The following is a 16,641-nucleotide window of genomic DNA, read 5'->3' as shown; positions in this document are numbered from 1 at the left end:
GTTGATTGGTGCATAAAAGTTTATAATTCTTACATCGTTTTGATAGATCAATCCTTTTATCATTATAAAATATCCTTCTTTGTCTCTAGTAACACATTTTGTCTTAAAGTGTATTTTTTCCTGACATTAGTATAGCCACTCCAGTTCTTTTTCACACACCATTTGTGTGGTGTATCATTTCCCATCCTTTTCAAGTTATTTATATCTTTGAATCTAATATGTGTGTCTTGTATGTAGAGTATAGGATTGGATTATGCTTTTTAAAAATAAAATCCATTCTTCTAATCTCTGACTTTTAGTTAGAGATACTAATTTGTTTACATTAATTATTGATAAGCAATGATTTATACCTGCATTTTAAAATTTTTTCTGTATATCTTATGTCCTTTTGTTCCCTATTCCTCCATTATTGCCTTATTTTGTATTAAATAGATATAATTTACCATTTTAATTATCTGTTATTTTTTAAATGTGTTTGTTTTTTGAGTTTTTTTATTGTTGGGTTTCCTAGAGTTTACAACTAAAATTTTGCCTTAAAACCATATAGTTAAAAGTAAAAGCAGGGGGGGAGGAGCAAGATGGCGGAAGAGTAGGGTCTCCAAATCACCTGTCTCCACCAAACTACCTAGAAAACCTTCAAATTATCCTGAAAATCTATGAATTCGGCCTGAGAATTAAAGAGAGAACACCTGGAATGCTACAGTGAGAAGAGTTCGCGCATCTCTCAAGGTAGGAAGACGGGGAAAAAGAAATAAAGGAACAAAGGCCTCCAAGGGGGAGGGGCCCCGCGAGGAGCCGGGCTGAGGCCGGGGCGAGTGTCCCCAGGACAGGAGAGACCCGTCCCGGAGACGCAGGAGCTGCACCGACCTTCCTGGGCGGAAAGGGGCTCGTGGGGAGGTGGAGCAGGACCCAGGAGGGCGAGGATGCCCTCGGGTTCCCTGGGACAGTAACAGAGCAACTGCGCGCCCAGGAGAGTGCGCCGAGCTCCCTAAGGGCTGCAGCGCGCACGGCGGGACCCGGCGGGACCCGGAGCAGCTCGGAGGGGCTCGGGGGCGGCTCTGCAGAGGGGGCTGCGCGGCCCCGGGAGCAGCTCGGAGGGGCTCGGGCAGAGGAAGAGGCTCCGTGCGGAGGGGGCTGCGCGGTTCCAGGAGCAGCTCGGAGGGGCTCGGGCGGCGGCTCCGCGGAGGGGGCTGCGCGGCCCGGGAGCGCGAATCCACCAGCGCAGGCTCCGGAGCACAGGGCGCCGGGACACAGCCCAGGATCCCGCCTCCCCCCGGGACAGGCAGAGGCCGGGAGGGCCCAGGACAGCGAGGACGCTCCTGCCCCAGCTGAGCAGATCAGCGGCCCCGCCCAGAGCCTCCAGGCCCTGCAGACGGAGTTCCTGCCGGAGCTGAATCCAGGTTTCCAGAGCTGCCCCGCCACTGGGGCTGTTCCTTCTGCGGCCTCACGGGGTAAACAACCCCCACTGAGCCCTGCACCAGGCAGGGGCACAGCAGCTCCCCCAAGTGCTAACACCTGAAAATCAGCACAACAGGCCCCTCCCCCAGAAGATCAGCTAGACGGACAACTTCCAGGAGAAGCCAAGGGACTTAAAGAACACAGAATCAGAAGATACTCCCCTGTGGTTCTTTTTGTTGTTGTTGTTGTTTTTTTTTTGTTTTGCTTTGTTTTGTTTTGCTTTTTGACTTGTTTCCTTCCCCCACCCCACCCCTTTTTTTTTTCTCCTTTCTTTTTCTTTCTCTTTTTCTTTTTTTTTTTTCGTTTTTTTTTTCTTTTTCTTCCCTTTTTTTTTTTCTCTTTCTCTTTTCTTTCCTTCTTTCTCTCCTCTCTTTTTCTCTTTTTCCCAATACAATTTGCTTTTGGCCACTCTGCACTGAGCAAAATGACTAGAAGGAAAACCTCACCTCAAAAGAAAGAATCAGAAACAGTCCTCTCTCCCACAGAGTTACAAAATCTGGATTACAATTCAATGTCAGAAAGCCAATTCAGAAGCACTATTATACAGCTATTGGTGGCTCTAGAAAAAAGTATAAAGGACTCAAGAGACTTCATGACTGCAGAATTTAGAGCTAATCAGGCAGAAATTAAAAATCAATTGAATGAGATGCAATCCAAACTAGAAGTCCTAACAATGAGGGTTAACGAGGTGGAAGAACGAGTGAGTGACATAGAAGACAAGTTGATAGCAAAGAGGGAAACTGAGGAAAAAAGAGACAAACAATTAAAAGACCATGAAGATAGATTAAGGGAAATAAACGACAGCCTGAGGAAGAAAAACCTACGTTTAATTGGGGTTCCCGAGGGCGCCGAAAGGGCCACAGGGCCAGAATATGTATTTGAACAAATTCTAGCTGAAAACTTTCCTAATCTGGGAAGGGAAACAGGCATTCCGATCCAGGAAATAGAGAGATCCCCCCCTAAAATCAATAAAAACCGTTTAACACCTCGACATTTAATTGTGAAGCTTGCAAATTCCAAAGATAAGGAGAAGATCCTTAAAGCAGCAAGAGACAAGAAATCCCTGACTTTTATGGGGAGGAGTATTAGGGTAACAGCAGACCTCTCCACAGAGACCTGGCAGGCCAGAAAGGGCTGGCAGGATATATTCAGGGTCCTAAATGAGAAGAACATGCAACCAAGAATACTTTATCCAGCAAGGCTCTCATTCAAAATGGAAGGAGAGATAAAGAGCTTCCAAGACAGGCAGCAACTAAAAGAATATGTGACCTCCAAACCAGCTCTGCAAGAAATTTTAAGGGGGACTCTTAAAATTCCCCTTTAAGAAGAAGTTCAGTGGAACAGTCCACAAAAACAAAGACTGAATAGATATCATGATGACACTAAACTCATATCTCTCAATAGTAACTCTGAATGTGAACGGGCTTAATGACCCCATCAAAAGGCGCAGGGTTTCAGACTGGATAAAAAAGCAGGACCCATCTATTTGCTGTCTACAAGAGACTCATTTTAGACAGAAGGACACCTACAGCCTGAAAATAAAAGGTTGGAGAACCATTTACCATTCGAATGGTCCTCAAAAGAAAGCAGGGGTAGCCATCCTTATATCAGATAAACTAAAATTTACCCCAAAGACTGTAGTGAGAGATGAAGAGGGACACTATATCATACTTAAAGGATCTATTCAACAAGAGGACTTAACAATCCTCAATATATATGCTCCGAATGTGGGAGCTGCCAAATATATAAATCAATTATTAACCAAAGTGAAGAAATACTTAGATAATAATACACTTATACTTGGTGACTTCAATCTAGCTCTTTCTATACTCGATAGGTCTTCTAAGCACAACATCTCCAAAGAAACAAGAGCTTTAAATGATACACTGGACCAGATGGATTTCACAGATATCTACAGAACTTTACATCCAAACTCAACTGAATACACATTCTTCTCAAGCGCACATGGAACTTTCTCCAGAATAGACCACATATTGGGTCACAAATCGGGTCTGAACCGATACCAAAAGATTGGGATTGTCCCCTGCATATTCTCGGACCATAATGCCTTGAAATTAGAACTAAATCACAACAAGAAGTTTGGAAGGACCTCAAACACATGGAGGTTAAGGACCATCCTGCTAAAAGATAAAAGGGTCAACCAGGAAATTAAGGAAGAATTAAAAAGATTCATGGAAACTAATGAGAATGAAGATACAACCGTTCAAAATCTTTGGGATGCAGCAAAAGCAGTCCTAAGGGGGAAATACATCACAATACAAGCATCCATTCAAAAACTGGAAAGAACTCAAATACAAAAGCTAACCTTACACATAAAGGAGCTAGAGAAAAAAACAGCAAATAGATCCTACACCCAAGAGAAGAAGGGAGTTAATAAAGATTCGAGCAGAACTCAACGAAATCGAGACCAGAAGAACTGTGGAACAGATCAACAGAACCAGGAGTTGGTTCTTTGAAAGAATTAATAAGATAGATAAACCATTAGCCAGCCTTATTAAAAAGAAGAGAGAGAAGACTCAAATTAATAAAATCATGAATGAGAAAGGAGAGATCACTACCAACACCAAGGAAATACAAACGATTTTAAAAACATATTATGAACAGCTATACGCCGATAAATTAGGCAATCTAGATGAAATGGACGCATTCCTGGAAAGCCACAAACTACCAAAACTGGAACAGGAAGAAACAGAAAACCTGAACAGGCCAATAACCAGGGAGGAAATTGAAGTAGTCATCAAAAACCTCCCAAGACACAAGAGTCCAGGGCCAGATGGCTTCCCAGGGGAATTTTATCAAACGTTTAAAGAAGAAACCATACCTATTCTCCTAAAGCTGTTTGGAAAGATAGAAAGAGATGGAGTACTTCCAAATTCGTTCTATGAAGCCAGCATCACCTTAATTCCAAAGCCAGACAAAGACCCCGCCAAAAAGGAGAATTACAGACCAATATCCCTGATGAACATGGATGCAAAAATTCTCAACAAGATACTGGCCAATAGGATCCAACAGTACATTAAGAAAATTATTCACCATGACCAAGTAGGATTTATCCCTGGGACACAAGGCTGGTTCAACACCCGTAAAACAATCAATGTGATTCATCATATCAGCAAGAGAAAAACCAAGAACCATATGATCCTCTCATTGGATGCAGAGAAAGCATTTGACAAAATACAGCATCCATTCCTGATCAAAACTCTTCAGAGTGTAGGGATAGAGGGAACATTCCTCGACATCTTAAAAGCCATCTATGAAAAGCCCACAGCAAATATCATTCTCAATGGGGAAGCACTAGGAGCCTTTCCCCTAAGATCAGGAACAAGACAGGGATGTCCACTCTCACCACTGCTGTTCAACATAGTACTGGAAGTCCTAGCCTCAGCAATCAGACAACAAAAAGACATTAAAGGCATTCAAATTGGCAAAGAAGAAGTCAAACTCTCCCTCTTCGCCGATGACATGATACTCTACATAGAAAACCCAAAAGTCTCCACCCCAAGATTGCTAGAACTCATACAGCAATTCGGTAGCGTGGCAGGATACAAAATCAATGCCCAGAAGTCAGTGGCATTTCTATACACTAACAATGAGACTGAAGAAAGAGAAATTAAGGAGTCAATCCCATTTACAATTGCACCCAAAAGCATAAGATACCTAGGAATAAACCTCACCAAAGATGTAAAGAATCTATACCCTCAAAACTATAGAACACTTCTGAAAGAAATTGAGGAAGACACAAAGAGATGGAAAAATATTCCATGCTCATGGATTGGCAGAATTAATATTGTGAAAATGTCAATGTTACCCAGGGCAATATACACGTTTAATGCAATCCCTATCAAAATACCATGGACTTTCTTCAGAGAGTTAGAACAAATTATTTTAAGATTTGTGTGGAATCAGAAAAGACCCCGAATAGCCAGGGGAATTTTAAAAAAGAAAACCATATCTGGGGGCATCACAATGCCAGATTTCAGGTTGTACTACAAAGCTGTGGTCATCAAGACAGTGTGGTACTGGCACAAAAACAGACACATAGATCAGTGGAACAGAATAGAGAATCCAGAAGTGGACCCTGAACTTTATGGGCAACTAATATTCGATAAAAGAGGAAAGACTATCCATTGGAAGAAAGACAGTCTCTTCAATAAATGGTGCTGGGAAAATTGGACATCCACATGCAGAAGAATGAAACTAGACCACTCTCTTTCACCATACACAAAGATAAACTCAAAATGGATGAAAGATCTAAATGTGAGACAAGATTCCATCAAAATCCTAGAGAAGAACACAGGCAACACCCTTTTTGAACTCGGCCACAGTAACTTCTTGCAAGATACATCCACGAAGGCAAAAGAAACAAAAGCAAAAATGAACTATTGGGACTTCATCAAGATAAGAAGCTTTTGCACAGCAAAGGATACAGTCAACAAAACTCAAAGACAACCTACAGAATGGGAGAAGATATTTGCAAATGACATATCAGATAAAGGGCTAGTTTCCAAGATCTATAAAGAACTTATTAAACTCAACACCAAAGAAACAAACAATCCAATCATGAAATGGGCAAAAGACATGAACAGAAATCTCACAGAGGAAGACATAGACATGGCCAACATGCACATGAGAAAATGCTCTGCATCACTTGCCATCAGGGAAATACAAATCAAAACTACAATGAGATACCACCTCACACCAGTGAGAATGGGGAAAATTAACAAGGCAGGAAACCACAAATGTTGGAGAGGATGTGGAGAAAGGGGAACCCTCTTACACTTTGGTGGGAATGTGAACTGGTGCAGCCACTCTGGAAAACTGTGTGGAGGTTCCTCAAACAGTTAAAAATATACCTGCCCTACGACCCAGCAATTGCACTGTTGGGGATTTACCCCAAAGATACAAATGCAATGAAACGCCGGGATACCTGCACCCCGATGTTTCTAGCAGCAATGGCCACGATAGCCAAACTGTGGAAGGAGCCTCGGTGTCCAACGAAAGATGAATGGATAAAGAAGATGTGGTTTATGTATACAATGGAATATTACTCAGCTATTAGAAATGACAAATACCCACCATTTGCTTCAACGTGGATGGAACTGGAGGGTATTATGCTGAGTGAAGTAAGTCAGTCGGAGAAGGACAAACATTATATGTTCTCATTCATTTGGGGAATATAAATAATAGTGAAAGGGAAAATAAGGGAAGGGAGAAGAAATGTGTGGGAAATATCAGAAAGGGAGACAGAACGTAAAGACTGCTAACTCTGGGAAACGAACTAGGGGTGGTAGAAGGGGAGGAGGGCGGGGGGTGGGAGTGAATGGGTGACGGGCACTGGGTGTTATTCTGTATGTTAGTAAATTGAATACCAATAAAAAAATAAATTAAAAAAAATAAATAAAAGTAAAAGCAACCTAATTTACAGTAGGGTATAAAAATTTTGCTCTTAAATATTTTCACTCCTCCTTCCTCCTTTGTGCCATTACTGTCATACCTATTATATCTTTATATATTGTATGCCCATCAGCATTGATTGTAATCATTCCTCTATGCAGTTGTTTTTAAAATCAGATAGGAGATATTTTTAAAAAATTCCAGTTTAAAATACATTTATATTGATTTTACATTTACCTATACTGTTTTTACCTTTAGTTGTCTTTACTAGTGCTCTTTATTTCTTCATGTGAATTTGAGTTACTTTCTAGTGTTTTTTCATTTCAGTTTTAAGGACTCCCTTTATTATTCCTTATATGGTAGGTAATTCTGTTTTTATACTGCTTCAAATACTTCATAACAATGTATTCCCAATTGCTTCCTCTTATCCTATAACATTGCTGTTATTCATTTCACTTACCTGTGATAATCACCTAATGAATGCACTGTTGCTGTTTTCTTATTGAACAAACTGTTATCTGTTAGATAAAAAAATAATAAGAAAGATAAAAGATTTTACTCTCCTTTATTACTTTTGTAAGGGTACTACTTTATGTAGATCTAGGTTTCTAACTTGTATCATTTTTCTTCTCTCAGGAAATTCTTTTAACTTAATAAATTCCCTCAGTAGCTATTTATCTAAGAAAATCTTTATTTCTCCTTCACTTTTGAAGGATAATTTCACTGAATACAGAATTCTAGATTGGTGGGTTTGTTTTTCAACACTAAATATTTCATTCTATTCTCATCTTTCTTGCATTGTTTCCAAAAAGTAGTCCAATGTAATTTTTATCCTTGGTTCTCTATAGGTATGATGGGTTTTATCCTCTAGCCTCTTTCAGGATTTTGTCATTATCTTTGATTTTCTACAGTTTGAATATGATATACCAAGATGTAGATTTTTTTTTTTTTGTATTTATCTTGCTTAGTGTTCTCTAAGCCTCCTGGATTTATGGTTTGGTGTCTGTCATTAATTTTGAAAAATTATCAGCCATCATTACTTTAAACATATCTTCTGTTGTTCCTTTCATTCTTTTTCCCCTTTCTGGTATTTCTATCGTGTGAATCTTTTTCTGTAATCGTAATCATCCCATAGGTCCACTATAACATTCCAACATTTTGAAATGTCCAAAAAACACTTTTTCTCAAGGATAAAAGAAATCAGAAGCTAGGTTCAGGAACCTCAGTTCTACTTCATTTGATTATCCATTCATTCATTCATTCTTTCATTCAACATGTATTTTTATTAAATATCTACTTTGTGTCAGTTCTCGGAGTGTCTTTATTTAATAACATGGCTTTGTGTGCATTATGTTCCCTAAAGTATTTCCCAGTAGTGACAACTTCATTACTTTGGTGATGAATGAGGAATTAATAATTTGATCTTTTGTTGTTCATTTCCAGGATTTAACAGAAACCATTTGGAAGAAAAAACATGTAAAAGCCTGCAATGGCATTTCCAGCTTTCTTGTGGAAACAGATAAATGTAGAATTGATATTACTATTTACTATTATTGCATTTTGCTTTTGAAGGAGAAGTAACTGTGTGGTCATCAAAATTCATCAACAAGTAAAAAATAGAAAGGACTATACATCTAGTGCAGGTTACACACACTTTTGGGTGTGATGAAGAAATCCAGAGAAGGTGAAATATATTTATATATTTGAATGATTTACCACTAAAAGGACCAGTTTAAAAGAAGAATATAAACACCACCACAGATGGCTTAATTTTACCCCTTGAACATAGTTCTTTATGCCATATGGAGAATCATGCATAAACGAGCAGCTCATTCTTCAGTCTGGAATAGTTCTAGTAAAGGGGAAGTCTTAATAGGAACAATATGTATTAATAAAGAACACAAACACAGAGTTGCTAAATATAAACATTCTGGCTCCAAATTGCTACATTGGGAAAGATTTTTTTTTTTTTTTTTTTGGGAAAGATTTTATTATCTGTGAATATCCCTCCATTCTGAGGGGTTAAGAAATAGTATGCCTAATGATGGCTCTCCCTGTGGCTCCAGGAAAAGGTAGATTACCTTTCTAGTGTTGTATTTTGAAAAAAAAAAAAAAATAGCTGTACAAATTCCAGGGTGTCTTGCTTTATATAACAGACTATCTCTGAAAAGTCAGTTTGCATATAACTTAGCTTTTACATGAAAAAAAAATCTTTTTAAAAATATTTTATTTATTTATTCATGAAAGACAGAGAGAGAGAGGCAGAGGGAGAAGCAGGCTCCTTGCAGGGTGCCTGATGTGGGACTTGATCCCCAGACTCCAGGATCAGCCCTGAGCCAAAGGCAGTCACTCAACCACTGAGCCACCTAGGGGTCCTGATGAAAAACATCTTAAATATACTCTGGGAGAACTGAAAACAGCCTGTGATGAGTCCTTTTGTAGTCTATGGAATTACTAATAATTTCCCTGTGGGCTTTGTTTTTTTAACTTCTAGAAGAAAATATAGGGGAAAAGCTCACTGACATTTGTCTTGGCAGTGCCTTTCTAGATATGACATCCAAAGCACAAGTTAAAAAAGCAAAAATAAACTAATAGACTAAAAAGGAAAAAATCAACAAAAGAAAAAGACAACAGAATAGGAGAAAATATTTGCAAACCACATATCTGATAAGAGTTTAATATCCAAAATATATAAGGAACTCATACAATTTAATAGCAAAAAAAGAAATCCATTTTTAAAATGGGCAAAAGACCTGAATAGACATTTTTCCAAAAGAAGGTATTCAAGAGGTACATGAAAAGGTACTCAGCATCACTAATTATTGGAGAAATGCAAATCAAAACCACAGTGAGATACTACCTCTCACCTATTAGAATGGCTGTTATTAAAAAGACAAGAGATAAGAGGATGTGGAGAAAAGGGAACTCTTGTACACTGTTGGTGGGAATGTAAATTGGTATAGCCACTATGGAAAACAGTATGAAGGTTCATCAAAAAATTTAAAATGGAACTACTATATGACCCAGAAATTCCATTTCTGGGTATATATCCAAACGAAATGAACTCACTTTCTCAGAGACATCTGCAGCCGTATGTTTATTGCAACATTATTTACAATAGGCAAGATATGGAAACAACCTAAGTCATGTCCATTGATGGATGAATGAATAAAATATGGATATATATATATATCTCCTAAAAAAAGAATAGACTGATGGTTGCTAGGGGTAAAGGAAATGGTTAAAGGTGGTCAAAGAGTTTCAGTTCTAAGATACATAAGTTCTGGAGGGATAACATGTAGCATATATGGTGACTATAGTTAAATTTAAGAGTAGATTCTAAAAGTCACCACACAAAAAAAAAAATAAAAAAATAAAAATAAAATAAATAAATAAAAGTCACCACACACACACATTGTAACTATACGGGTTGTGGACATGTTAACTATATTATGGTAATCATTTTCTGGTATATATAAGTCATTACATTGTATATCTTAAACTTACCCAATGTGAGTGATGTCTCAGTAAAGCCAGAAAAAAAAAAAAAAGTACACAAAGCAAACAAAAATAAAGACTACTGCATATTCCACTTCCATTGTGAAGCCAACTCCCCATATGTATCAACTTTAAACTGTGTCTGTTGGCCTCTCCCCCCATAATAATGCTTCCTCATATATATTATCTTCATCTCTGGCTCATCCTCTTCCTGATATATTACAGTGTTTTTTTATGTCTTTTTGTGTCAGGTTTCTTCTCTCTCTCCTTCTCCCTTTCCACACATATAACACACAAATTAAAAGTCTGAAAAGAGACATGTACACCAAAATGTTAATAGCATTTATTTCTGGGTAGTGTAGAGTAATCAATTTTTTCCTTTACCTTATGTTCTCTAATATTTCAATAATGTTTAGGTATTATCTAATTGAACATAATTAAGTTGAAATGTTAAGGATATTGATGGAAATATTTGAAAGGTTATTTTTAATACTTGCTTTCTGTATTAGGTGGAATTCTTAGCATATTTCCCCTTTTCTTGATGATGTTGATTACACAGATCATACCTCTAGGCAAGCCTCCTGCTAACCTCTACACAACTTCCAAAGTGATTTTTCTAGTACACAAAAATGACTGTCAATTCTATGCTTAACAGCTTTCGGTTACTTTTTATCAACCACTAAAGAAAAATCCAGATTCTTGCTCATTATAGAGGGTTTCTATAACTTGACCCAACCTACCATTTCTAGACTTAGTTCCCAATGTTAGACTGTATCAGGATTGCAAAAGGAAATGAGAAGTGGATCTTATAATCTTGAAGAGTTAGTTCATGGATTGTGAACTGATGCTTAGCTCAGCAGCTGTTCTGGTCTGGTTAGTGCATAAAGCAGGAACCACCATGGCATTTCAGAATCCTACATAATTTATGTTCAGTGAACAAACATGATTTGGTCAAAATGGGGAAGCCTAGAATTGCCCTGGGAAGAGGAGTTAGGTGTCAGGAAAATGAGCCTTGAAGAATAGGAAAAGGAGGCTCTGCTGATAGTAATAACACTCCAACATGTGCAGGTGAGATGAATAATTATAACCCGTATTATATGGGGTTTTTGAGTCTACAAAGACATTTTATGCAAAAATACCATCACCTTCTCATCTATTTAGCCCTCAAAACAACTTGCTAAAACCGTATTGGTATCTTCAATGCACAGGTAAGGAATGAAACTCAAAGAAATGAAATTGCTGATTCAAGATTACACAGCAGATTTGAGTCAGACCTCCTTCTGCCTCCAAATTCTGTGATCACCATGGATAGAACCTCAGGGTTTACTCTCTGATCCAAGATCAAGGAAGTGGATAAAAGTAGGATTCCAGATTGTAGAACGAGGTCTCCTATGCCACCATGAAGCAGCCTCTTGGAACTCTCTGTGCTCCTTATTATGATAAAAGCACAGCAAGGGATCATTACTGTGTTTACCTTGTGCCCAGCACTATGCTAAATGCTTTATATATATATTACTATATTTAATCTTTGGCAACCCCATGAAGTGACTGCTTTATTTTTCTCCATTATCTGAATGAAATAAGTGGCCTAGCCCAAAGAGTTACTGACAGAGCTGGGTCTTGAACCCAGGTCAGCTTCTGGACAGAGCCCATGTTCTATTGAGCTTCACAATCCACTGCATGCCTTCCTCTAAGAGAATGGTTAAAAGTCTTCTTAAAATCTGGGATAGCTATTTCTAGAATGTTGAGTGTCACATATCAACTTTTTACAGGGGCCCTCCTCTTCTCTCTTTGGCTCAAAACCATACTGATTAAGTGAAATGGAATGATGACAACTTGTTCCTTCTGTGATTCACCTCATTTCCTCAACCTTATCTTCTTCATGTTCAAATATTAGCAATCCACTGAAATTGTTTTACATCTATTACCATTTAGCTTTAATATAAAATCCCAGAAAACAAGAAGTTGATAGTAAAAGGAGCAGTAGAGAGTAGAAGCAATGCCAAAATGAAAATCTGAAAGTCTGATGTTCAGTTCTAATTCTGCCCCTTTCTAGCTGTGTGTGCTTCATCAAGCCTTTTCAACTGGTTTGAGGTCTGTTTTCTTAACCTTCAGTAACCAGTGACCGTTTCCCCTGTGCCTTCCCTCAGAACACATGGAACATTAAACCAATCAGTTTAGTCAATAATTCAGTAAAAAGAAAAAAAAAAAAAAACCCTAAACACCTGTGTCCTGAATTCTCTCACTTTTAAATTGATTTCTAAGAAAACCCTCAGAGTAAGAATATTTTAAGGAGTTCATTGATTTGCCTCTGGAAAATCAAGCCCATCTGATCTATTACTGATTTTCAGGTTTTGATTTCGAATAGAGGATAGTTTTTCTTTAAAGGGCAGCAGTGTACCAATCTCTTTATGTAAAAAGTGGATATTTAAGACATACTCAAAAAAAAAAAAAAAAGACATACTCAGAGGGAAGTGATTCTTGAACACCTTTCCCTCCCTTTCAACATATGAGTTGTAATTGTGACTGGTAAGTAGGTGTAACTCTTTAGCTGTTATGAGAGCCTTGGTTCCTGATTTCTTTACCAATGCACATTTTAGAAAAAGCCATGTATATTTTCCTTTCTCAGTCTCCCACACGGTTCTTTATTTCCAGTTCTAAATAGTATCCATGTTTTTGCCACGCCATGGCAGATTATAACTGGAATTGCTTTGACCTTGGCCAGAGCAAATTGGAGATCAGTGAAATGGAACTGACCCCTTGCTTCTGAACAATAGAGCCAGCGTAACATTCACAATATTCACCTTTCTCCTTTAGTACTTTTGCCCCACACTTCAGTTCTTTCCTTCTGACTGATTTTCTCTTACTTCTAATGGGCTGGGAGAATTTCTTTACATGTTGGCCTGAAATCTGGATTTAGGTGATTATGGGTGTGGATGTAGTGCCTGTGCCTGAGGATGATGTCATCCAGGGAGAGCGAATACAAATGAAAGAGAAGAATGTCATTAATAGGACAGTGTCCTGCATGAAAGACCTCATTTATCATGTCAACTTTAATGCATTGCCCCAAATAATTTTCTTGTTGGCATTTGAAAGGTTTTCATTAGCTAAATATATAATTGTATACATAAATAAAGTCTGACAGTTACTATGAAATCAAAAGACATGGCTCCTTGAAAGGAATGATATACCTTACCACTGATTGAGAAGTCTTTCTAATCATATCACCCAAAGCAGAAAATATGAATAAATAAGACTGTTAGATTATAGATATAGAGATAATACATTAATCAAGTTTGAAAAATTAAAAAATTAAAAGAATTGGGAATCTATATGACACATAATATTTTTAATATGTAAATATCCCATATATCAATAAGGAGATGCTGAGCAATCCAATAACTATCCAATGAATATTGTTCAAAGGGAAATACTCTTTAAAAGGAGGAAAAGTATTATTTAGTTAAAATGTAATTAGTAACTAAAATTGAAATGTTGGACGAAAATTAGTAAAGATGAGAGAGATTGCAGAGCGTTTATTGTTGGAGTTCAAGTTAATGGAGCCGATGGTCCAACTACAATAAACTGTATAAGTTCCCCCTCAGTGGCATCAGTTATTCTTTAAGTTAATGATACAGAAAACCCATAAGAAAACAAGTCAGAGAGTAACTGGAGTTGAAGCTAGGTGTGATCCAACTTGTTCTGCCTTAAAGGAAGGTCTGGGGACAAGTTTGGAGAGTCTGGAACACAGATTATAATGTGAAATTATAAGGAAGTAGTCTTGGGTTGTAGGTAAAATTTAAGAATCTTCTTGAGACCTGCAGCCCTATTGATTCTCCTGCTTATGTTGATGTGGTTAGTGCAAATAATGAATATTTTGTGGATTAATGTGGTCTCCCCTGTTCTACTGAGTAGTCACTGTGCTTGAATGAAATGTACAGACTTGATATTATAAAGGAAATTCTCCTGAAGAAGTCGGTTTTGTAGGGCAACCTGGGTGGCTCAACGGTTTAGTGCCGCCTTCAGCCCAGGGCTTGATCCTGGAGACCTGGGATTGAATCCTATGTCAGGCTCCCTGCATAGAGCCTGCTTTTCCCTCTGCCTGTGTCTCTGCCTCTCTCTCTCTGAGTCTCTCATGAATAAACAAATAAAATCTTTAAAAAAAAAAAGTGGGTTTTGTAAACTAATTTGAGATTCTGGTAATGATATCAGCCAGTCAGCCTCTCCTTTCTTTTTCTTCATCATCATCATTATCATTATTATTATTACTGCTGTTATTATTTTTTGCTGCTACCAAAAAGGACTGAGACTTCCCAAAGGAATTAAAACAATAGAGAACAGAACATAAGAGAAAATGTTAATGCAGTTGGTAGTCAAGTAAATGCAATGTTAAATAATAGCTCTTCTTCAAACAAATTGTCAAAGTTTTTTTTAATGTTAATATTCAGTATTATCATTTACTATTGATTGCCTCCCGAGAGCCACCCCACTTCAACTTCTTCCTTACTGGCAGAACCCTCATGTTTACTCTAGCACAGAATCCAGACTGGTTTAAGACTTAGCTGTTAATATTACTCTTCCTGATAGTTCCATTCTCCTTATCAGTGACTTGTTTCGGAGAGGGCATGTCACCCATTTCCAGCCAATGAGAACTGAAGGCAGTTTACTATTGGGCTTCTGGGAAAGATTTCCTCATTCTAGGTAGGAGACACCAGGGGATAGGACCCATTTTTACCTCTGGTTGTGGTCTTGCTGGGATGTTAACTTAGAACTGCTTCAGATGTTTTATAATCCTGAGGGGAGTCAGCCTAAGGGCAAAGTAGAGAGAAGAATGACATTAAGACATTTAATCAAGCAATCCTGAAAACTGCTCTATCATTCGTCCTTCATCAAATGAAATATTTTCTCATATTAACTAGTTTTCATGAGGCTTTCTGTTCCTTTTGGCTGAATGCAATTTACCATATGAACATAAGAACTTTAGTTCATTACTGAGAGAGAATCGATTGGTTTAATATTTTCAGAGGAAAATTTCATGAAACATAAAAGATTTTGATCTAGAAAAACCACTTTATTTTTTTTTAATTTTTATTTATTTATGATAGTCACACAGAGAGAGAGAGGCAGAGACACAGGCAGAAGGAGAGGCAGAGACACAGGCAGAGGGAGAAGCAGGCTCCATGCACCGGGAGCCTGACGTGGGATTCGATCCCGGGTCTCCAGGATCGCGCTCTGGGCCAAAGGCAGGCGCTAAACCGCTGCGCCACCCAGGGATCCCTAGAAAAACCACTTTAGTAAGAAATTAAATAGTTGTATATTAAGGCTTGTAAGTTACATAAAGGCTTGTGATCTTATCCTAAAAGTCATAGAAAGCCATTAAATTATTTTAGTTTGGAAGATGACATGATGTGAGTATCACTCCCTGGCTGCTGTGTACAGAATGGATTGTAGGAACAGGGGAGAACAATTAAGAATCTATAGTCATATGAGAAATGGCAATACTGGCAGTAATATGGAAAAAATGGACCAAATCAAGATACATTTTGGAGGTAGGTGCATAGGTTTTTCTATAATGTAGTATATGTTGGTGGTAGTGGTTATGAGAGAAATAGAAAAACAAGTGCAAATCTTAAAATAGATTGTTAAATATGTAAGTCTGGAGTTCAGGGATAAAGTTGAGGCTAGACATTGCATCCAGAGGATGGTACAAAACACTAATTTACTTTTCTCATTTAATCACCTACCACTCTACTTAGAGTCTTTCCCAGATAAACACAAAAGGATCAATTTTCATTTTTCTCATTGTTACCCCCACCCCCAGCCCAGGCCCCAGGCCTTTTTTCTGGCTTTCTTTTTTTTTTTTTTTTTACTCAGCTTTTCCCCCAAGGTACCTGATCTGTCCTTGAAAGGCTGAGTCACATTCTTCAGATTCTATGTATCACGGGTCCTTGGGATGCATTGTGGTGAAATGTGCATAAGACAATTAAACCCTTCTTTTAGCAAAACTCTGGTGCATTATTGTGTTAACAGTTGGCAAGAGGAAGAAAGTCAAGAAGGGACAAAGGGGAAAATGACCTCCTTAAATATAGTATTCATACAGAGAGTATGTGGGAAAATGAACACATTCATGCACTGCTAGAGGGAGTATAAATTCTTACAACCTTTCTAGAGGGTTTTTTGATACAGAGATCAAAAGTCATAAAGATGTATTTAGCTTCTTGATCCATAACTTCAATTTCTACTTTTTTTTTTTCGTGTAGAAATCATTGT

General features: G+C 38.0%; 1 protein-coding gene and 1 long non-coding RNA gene across 10 annotated transcripts in view; one reads left to right on the top strand and one right to left on the bottom strand.

Moving 5' to 3' along the window:
• The window catches only part of CFAP95 (cilia and flagella associated protein 95), a 135,241-nt gene that overhangs the window by 9,897 nt on the left and 108,703 nt on the right, over positions 1-16,641 (top strand). The window lies entirely within an intron of this gene.
• LOC140639978 (uncharacterized) overlaps positions 1-16,641 on the bottom strand; it is a 42,334-nt gene that overhangs the window by 6,384 nt on the left and 19,309 nt on the right. For 4 of the 8 annotated variants that reach the window (XR_012036625.1, XR_012036626.1, XR_012036623.1 and 1 more), the window contains exons 4-5: positions 15,107-15,179; positions 7,334-7,391 (exon numbers count right to left, since the gene is read on the bottom strand). This is a non-coding gene — a long non-coding RNA (uncharacterized lncRNA). Of the gene's footprint in view, positions 1-7,333; positions 7,392-10,380; positions 10,678-13,024; positions 13,323-15,106; positions 15,180-16,641 lie in introns of those variants that run through there. The other 4 variants (XR_012036640.1, XR_012036629.1, XR_012036627.1 and 1 more) reach the window with 2 other exon arrangements.

This window comes from Canis lupus, chromosome 1 (assembly GCF_048164855.1).
Source record: "Canis lupus baileyi chromosome 1, mCanLup2.hap1, whole genome shotgun sequence".
In the NCBI taxonomy this organism is placed as follows: domain Eukaryota; kingdom Metazoa; phylum Chordata; class Mammalia; order Carnivora; family Canidae; genus Canis; species Canis lupus.
Note: the sequence above shows the minus strand (reverse complement) of the source record. Positions and strands in the feature narration are given on the sequence as shown.